Raw genomic sequence first — 7,484 nt, 5'->3', positions numbered from 1 at the left:
TCTCTCTCTCTCTCTCTCTCTCTCTCTCTCTCTCTCTCTGTCTCTCTCTGTGTCTCTCTCTCTCTCTCTCTCTCCCTCTCTGTCCTTCTCTCTCTCTCCTCTCTCTCTGTCTCTCCTTTCTTCTCCTTTCTCCTCTCCTCTGTCTCTATATCTCCTCTCTTTTTTCCTCTCTTCCTCTGTTTGTCTCTCAGCCTGTTTTTGTCTGTCTCTCTCTGTCTTTGTCTTTCTCCTCTCCTTTTTCCTCTCTCTTTCTCTGCCTCTGTCTGTCTCTGTCTCTTTCTGAAGCAGGATAGCCAGGTTTCCCTTCTGTGAATTTGAGCTTTCCTCTCCTCCACCCCCACCCCCACCAAGAAGTTTATCAGATGTGTGACTTCCTGGCATTCGGCTCTCCTGGCGTTTTTATTCCAACCATAAAAAGGCTATTTCATTGAGGAATAAAGTCCCATCTCCCTGACATGTAACTCCTTTCACAGTTCTTTACCCAGCTGCCTCATGGGATTTATGTTTCCTGGATGCCTCCTCTCAAAAGGTGAGGTTGGGAATGGGCATTTCCTTGCATATCAATGACTCTTGTTTACTTAGAAAAAGTGGTTTTGGTTTGGCCCCATCTGAGCTAAGAAGCACAGAGCCAGCAAGTCAGCTCTCTGTCTCCTGGGATCCCATAGGTCCCCTTCCTTTGAGATCTAAGATCTGGAAGGGTTGGCCCTCTGGCTGGGGAAGTAACATAATGACACGGCATTCCAGTAGGAGGCCCTGCCAACTTGAAGATTCTATGACTCACCTGCCAAGCTAGGCAGGAGGGGTTGGCTGCTGGCTGGCTGGCAGATAGGTATCAATGCATCACCCCATGTAGCATGACATCATTCAGCACCCCTGGCAGGCTCTAGGGTAGAACCAAGCCCAGGCTACGTTAGAGGGACAGGAATGGGGCAGGAGGCTAGAAGGTGCAGCGGGGCAGCACTGGAAGGTAGCCTAGGCTATCTACTCAAGGAAATGGTCTGAGGAAGGGGCTCTAACAGACATGTCAGGAGTTCTCCGCCAAGCACTTGTGAGTGCCAATGCAATCTCAGGATTCGTTCAAGGGAAACAATCAAAGAATACTAGAGCCAAGGAGAAGCTTAGAACAAAGAGGCAAACAGAGGGCTGAACTGAAAGTCAGGAACCCCTGAGTTCAAATCCTACCTTAGGTGCTTACTAGCTGGGCAAGTCAGTTAACCTTCATAAGCCTCAGTTTTCCCATCAGTAAAATGGTATCATAATAGTACCTACCTCCATAGGGTTGTTGTAAGGTTCAAATGAGATTACATATGTAAAGTGTTAGCTATAGAACTACAAATTATCGTTAATACGGGGTGTTAGACCCTAATGTCAGAGCTGTAAAAGATCTTAGAGATCATCTAATCCTCTTATTGTACAGAGGGGGAAACTGAGTCCCAGAGAAAGTCATGACTTGTTAATGACAGAATGAGGACTTGGATTTATGATCTCCTGTCTGGAGGTGGGGTGCACTCTCCACTGCGCCACCTACTGGCTCTCTGAAAAGAAGATTGGAGCTAGCTGGGCTCAGTAAGACAATATGAATTTAAGTAATATTTAAGTGCTGGCCACAGAATTACAGAGAAGGGAATACAGCAATTAAATTAGATGGCCTCTAAAGCCCCTCCCAGCTCTGGCATCCTGTGTCCTAAGGGCCCTCCCATCTCTGGCATCCTGTGTCCTAAGGCCCCTCCCATCTATGACATCTGTGTTCTAAGGGCCCTCCCAGCTCTGACATCCTGTGTTCTAAGGGCCCTCCCAGCTCTGACATCCTGTGTTCTAAGGGCCCTCCCAGCTCTGACATTCCGTGTTCTAAGGGCCCTCTTAGCCCTGACATTCCGTGTTCTAAGGGCCCTCCCAGCTCTGACATTTTGTTCTAAGGGCCTTCCCAGCTCTGACATATCCTGTTCTACGGCTCCCCACCTCTGACGTCCTGTGTTCTAAGGCTCCCCAGCTCTGACATTCTCTATACTAAGACCCCTCCCCAGCTCTGGTGATCTGTGATTCTTCAGGTCTATATTCTGTGATAAGACACTCATTCTCAGAGGAAATCTGACTATCTCTCAACCTTAAACTAACAAGGAAGAAAATCACTCTGCCTCTGATAGTGATGGGGGAAAAAAGAAGCTGGATTGCCTCCTGTTCATGGAGGGAAAATTGGAGAGGAAGCTTGATGGGAGTTTACTGTAACCTTTTAACTGGGGATGAAGGAAATAAACATCCCCACACCTGGATCCCACAGACACAACCACAGCTGCTGATAACAAGCTGAGAATCCAGACTGGTTCAAGTGTGGCCATGGAAGGGCCCAAAACAGAATCCTTCCCAACTCCCTGTTGCTGTTTGACGATCACAGCCTGCCTGGGTCCTGATCCCCAGGGGGAACACGTCACCCTGACGTGATCTCCACTCATCTTCCTCTGGCTCCCAGCCCGTGTGTCAGTCACAGAACAAATGGCTGAGAAAGACCTGGGAGGTCTAGGCAGCAAGGAAGCAACCTAGACACACACACACACACACACACACACACACACACACACACACACACACACACCCCACAGGACTCACCAATCATAACTATGTGCTCTAATCCAGCGGCCACCTAAGATCAGACTGAACTCATGCCCTCATCAAAGCCTTGAGAAGTAGGCTAGTGCTATAGAGATCTCAAAGCACATCTAATGAATTCAATCAACAAGCATTTATTAAGTACCTACTGGCAAATGCCAGGCACTACAATAGGGTGCTGGGGATAAAAAAATGAAAATAATGAAATGCCTTTTGCTCTCAAGGAATTTCAATTCTGTCAAGGCAGTCCACATGTACACAAATGAGTCTATGCAGAATTCATATATATGGAATAAATACAATTAATGAGCAATTACTAAGCACTACTATGGACCACACGGCATGCTAACTGCTAGGACTACAAATTCAAAGACAGAGATAGGAGGTGGAGTACCATGACCAAGGAACAGACGAAAGACCAGTTTGACTAAACTGTAGGATTTGTCAAGAATAGCAAGGTATAATCAGGCTGAAAAGATAGGTTGGGACCAAAGTCTCAGCTTTTTAAAAGCCAAGAAGAATTTCTATTTGATCCTGGAGGCAATTGGGAGCCATTGGAGTTTATTGAGCAGGGAAGTAACATGGCCAGATCTGCGTTTAAGAAAAATCACATTGGCAGTGGTGTTTCCGTCCTCATTTTAGAAAAGAAACAGAATCTAGAGACTAGGGGGGAAAGGTAGCTTTTTCCAGATTGCACATGAAGTAGAACTGGGAAGAATGCCCAAAACATTTAATATTCAGTCTCTTTCAGCCTTGCAAATAGCCACTCATTTGTACCATTTATACCGGGCAAATGGCAATGATTTCATTAAGTCTTTTCCCTTTACTAGTTAAGGTGGGAGAGAAGGTGTTAGTGGTGGTGGTGGTAGCTGGCAAATATATGAAACAAAAATATTTGACAATGTCCCGTGAAGCTAATCCCCCAGTCCCATGTACCTGGAAACTCTCCCTCCTCACCTTCCTTTGGTAGAGTCCCTAGAGTTTTCGAAGGTTGGGCTCAAATGCTCCCTTCCTAGAAGAGGCTTATCCTTCATTCACCATCCCTGTTGTTAATGCCCCCCCCCATCACCTTGTCTTTACTTTGTATATTCTTTTGCATTTGTTTTTCTAGGTATATGTTTCCCCCATTAGAGTGTTAGCTTCTTGAGGGGGTGGGGACTATTTTTGTATCTGTTATTCTGTCTCAGGGGTCCAAAACAGTACCTAGAACATAAAGCACTTGAACTAAATGTTTGTTGAATGAATACATGAATGAGAGAAGAGAAAAGAGAGAAAAACAGCTCCTGAAGAAAGACCACAGGTCATGGAGTGGCTAGGTGGAGCAGTGAATAGAGCACCGGCCCTGGAGTCAGGAGGACCTGAGTTCAAGTCCAGCCTCAGACACTTAACACTTACTAGCCATGTGACCTTGGGCAAGTCACTTAACCTGAATTGCCCTGCCTTCCCCCCTCCAAAGAGCAAAAAAAAAAGGGGGGACACTGGTCAATTCTCTAAAGCAGAAGATGCTGTATGCATTCCAGGAGCCTTGCTGGCAAGCACCTGGCCTCCCTGTGACCTACCTCTGCTAATAAGGAAGTCCTGTCTTCTGGACTATGGGATTTTAATTTTCCAATACTAGAAATGGGCTTGCACTGAGCCATCAACCTTCATTCATTCATTCATTCTCTCTGTCTTTGGCTCTGTCTCTGTCTCTGTGTCTTTGTCTCTCTCTTCCTATTTACTATTTTCTCTCTTACTTTGCTAAGACTACCCAGGGGCCACTCGCAAGTCAGGATTTTTTCTCTGGAGAGAGAGCTTGGCATGGTGGATAGGGCATTGGACATGGAGACAGAAAGACTTGAGTTCAAACACTACCTCGGACACTTACTGGTTATGTGACCCTGGGAAAGTCCCTTAATCTTTTGGTACCTCAGTTTCCTCATCTGTAATATGAGGTGGCTGGACTGAGTGACCTCTAGACCTATGGTCTGATTAGGCACCTGCTACCAAGATGCTGTTGACTCAGCCACCCCATGGGAAGAAAGCCTTAGGGACTTGCACCTTTTTCCAGTGACAGCCCCTCTGCTGTTTGAGGAAGCAGGTGAGGTTTGGGGGTATCTAGCTGTCTCCCCCTCTAGATGTCAGCCTTGTCCTGAACACGGACAGGGGTTGCCTTCCTCAGGCAGAGCCCACAGGGGAATCAGCTGCATGACAGGGGGTCTGGCCTTGAAGTCACTTCTTCGATTGGAGAAGGGAAATCATCTGAGCTTTTAAAAAATTAAATGGACTCAGTAATTTGATTTCAGAGAGAACCTGAAAACCTCATAATGGGCAGGAGCAGTTCAATTCCGCGGTGAAAAGAAAAAAAAATACACACAACAACACCCTAAATGGGGCTATTAGGCTTTGCCTGGGATGCATCTGCCAAGAGAATGAGGAAGGAGGGAAGAAGGGACTGGGAAAGGGGGGAAAAAAGTCTTTGAGGTAGAAACAGTTTATCAGCCAAGACAAGGCTGATTATTTATTTATTTATTTATTTAATGTTCCGCGTGTAATTGACAGAACTGCTTTCTCCCTTGGCAGCGTTTCAAAACCTACTTCCCGTGATGGCCTGGGACTGGAAAGAGCCCGGGCTGCTGCAGCATCTATCTCCAAAGGGCCAGCCCTCCGGGCTGCTGGGGGTGGGGAGTCCTCCCGAGTTCAGGACCACAGCAGGGGCCAGACCTGGCTCACCTATCTATGAGGCTGAGGGACGGGAGATGAGGGGGCAGGGGGGCATCACCAGGGACTCTCCTCTCAGGCGGCTGCTGTGGGAAGTAGGAAAGAGAGAAGAGGAAAGCTCTGGACACAGATTCTCTGTCCCACCACCTCCTTTCTTAGCCACTGGGACCTGGTGTCACAGTCTGCCTGACCCCCACTCCCACTCAGGTTTTGCCTTTTCCATAGACATGTCTGTCATGTCCCCCACCCCATCCCTGCCTTGTTGTTTGGAAGCTAGCTTGGTGTATATTTTATTGAATCTTAGGGCTAGTCAGTCCAAAGCTAAGTGGAAATTCCCTGTGAATCATCCCTGAAAAATGGCTTCTGCTACTTGCTACCTGGGTGACCTTGTGCCAGTCATTCACCTAACTTCTAAATGAGGGGGCTGGACCAGACAGGCTCTGAAGTCCCTTCCAGGTCCAGGTGAGCTGGTCCTACACTCCTTCAACCTATGATGTCCATGGAGGAGGAACTGAAATAAAGCTGTCCCAAGTATGGGCAATGCCAGTAGACCTTTGGATCTTCCAACAGAGCCTCGACTTTGCCATTCTGGCACATAGTTTCTAATTTTATCCCCAAAACCAACACCCCTTCAAATACTTGAGGACAGCTAACACAAAATACCCCACCCTGCTTCCACCCTACCCTCTAACTATCTCTTTTTCAAGCTAAACATCTATAATTCCTTCAACTTATTCTGATATAGCCAAGCCCACCTGCACCCTCTCCTGTGAATGTCCTTCCTAAATGTGGCACAGTGGAGTTCAGTTGTGCCTGAGACCATGACTAGCTATGTGGCCCTGGTCAAGGCACTTAACACTTCAGCCTTAGTTTCTTCATCTATAAAATGAGCATGATAATAACACTTGCCTCCCAGGGTTGTTGTAAGGATCAAATAAGATAATATTCATAAGTCACTTTGCAAACTTAAAGCCTTTTATAAATGCTAGCTATTTTCATGTTATTAGTGCTTGAAAGTAAGGTGCTCAGAATTGAGTAGTAGTTCAGCTGTGGTCTGTTTTAGACTCTCATGGTGTCTTTTTGAATGCAGCCTAAGGGGGTAGCTAGGGGGTGCAGTGAATAGAGCATGGCCCTGGAGTCAGGAGGACCTGAGTTCAAGTCCAGCCTCAGACACTTAACACAAAAAAAAACTAGCCATGTGACCCTGAGCAAGTTACTTAACCCCAATTGCCCTCCCCCCTCCAAAAAAGCAAAATAAATAAATGAATGCAGCCTAAGGCAAGGGTGTTATTTGGGTTGCTCTGTTCCCTAAGATCCCAACTCCTTTTGGGGGCTCATAAGTCTTATGAGCATGAATATCAGTATCCAGCTAGAGCCAACATCAAGGTAAGAGAGAGAGACCCAGCACAGACAAAAAAAAATCTGCATTGGTTTGTATGACTCATTCCTCACAAGGTTATATATAACAAAGATATTCTCTTTTATTTCATGCTACTAATGCCTGGTGTGATGTTAGGCAAATGCCTTAACCTTTCTGGGTCTTAATCTCCTTATCTGCAGGGGAAGGGAAGGAATAAGCATTTATTAAGTGCTTACTATGTTTCAGGCACTATGTTTAATACTTTAGAAATATTTTCTCAGTGAAAGGCTTAGATTAGATGATCTCAAAGGTCCTTTCCTCCCCGCTAGCAGGTAATCCTGGATGTCAGGGTCTTTTCAAACGAGTTTAAAGTCAGCCAGACAACACGCATTTATTTAGTACCTACTGTATACCAGGCACCAGTCATTGTTAATTCCTCTTGAAATAGCTGTTGGTTGATTAAATTCCTGGTTTTGGTGGTCTAGGGCAGTGATGGGGAACCTGCAGCCTCAAGGCCACATGTGGCCTTCTAGCTCCTCAAGTGTGGCCCTTTGACTGAATCCAAACTTCACAGAACAAATCTCCTTAATAAAAGGGTTTGTTCTGTAAAACTTGGACTCAGTCAAAAGGCTGCATCCCAGGATCTAGAAGTCCACATGTGGCCTTGAGACGGAAGGTTCGCCACCCATGGTCTAGGGGGCAAGATTTTGTGAGGCAATGAGGTGAAGTAATGCCCAGAATGCTAGCCTTGGAGTCAAAAAAAGACCCAAGTTCAAATCCAGCTCAGATTCCTGCTTGCTGGGTGATTCTGGACAAGTCC

This window comes from Petaurus breviceps, unplaced genomic scaffold (genome assembly GCF_028583685.1).
Source record: "Petaurus breviceps papuanus isolate PSGF00001 unplaced genomic scaffold, PetGlider_PUasm1.0 91041, whole genome shotgun sequence".
Classification (NCBI taxonomy): Eukaryota; Metazoa; Chordata; class Mammalia; order Diprotodontia; family Petauridae; genus Petaurus; species Petaurus breviceps.
This window is presented reverse-complemented; position numbering follows the sequence as displayed.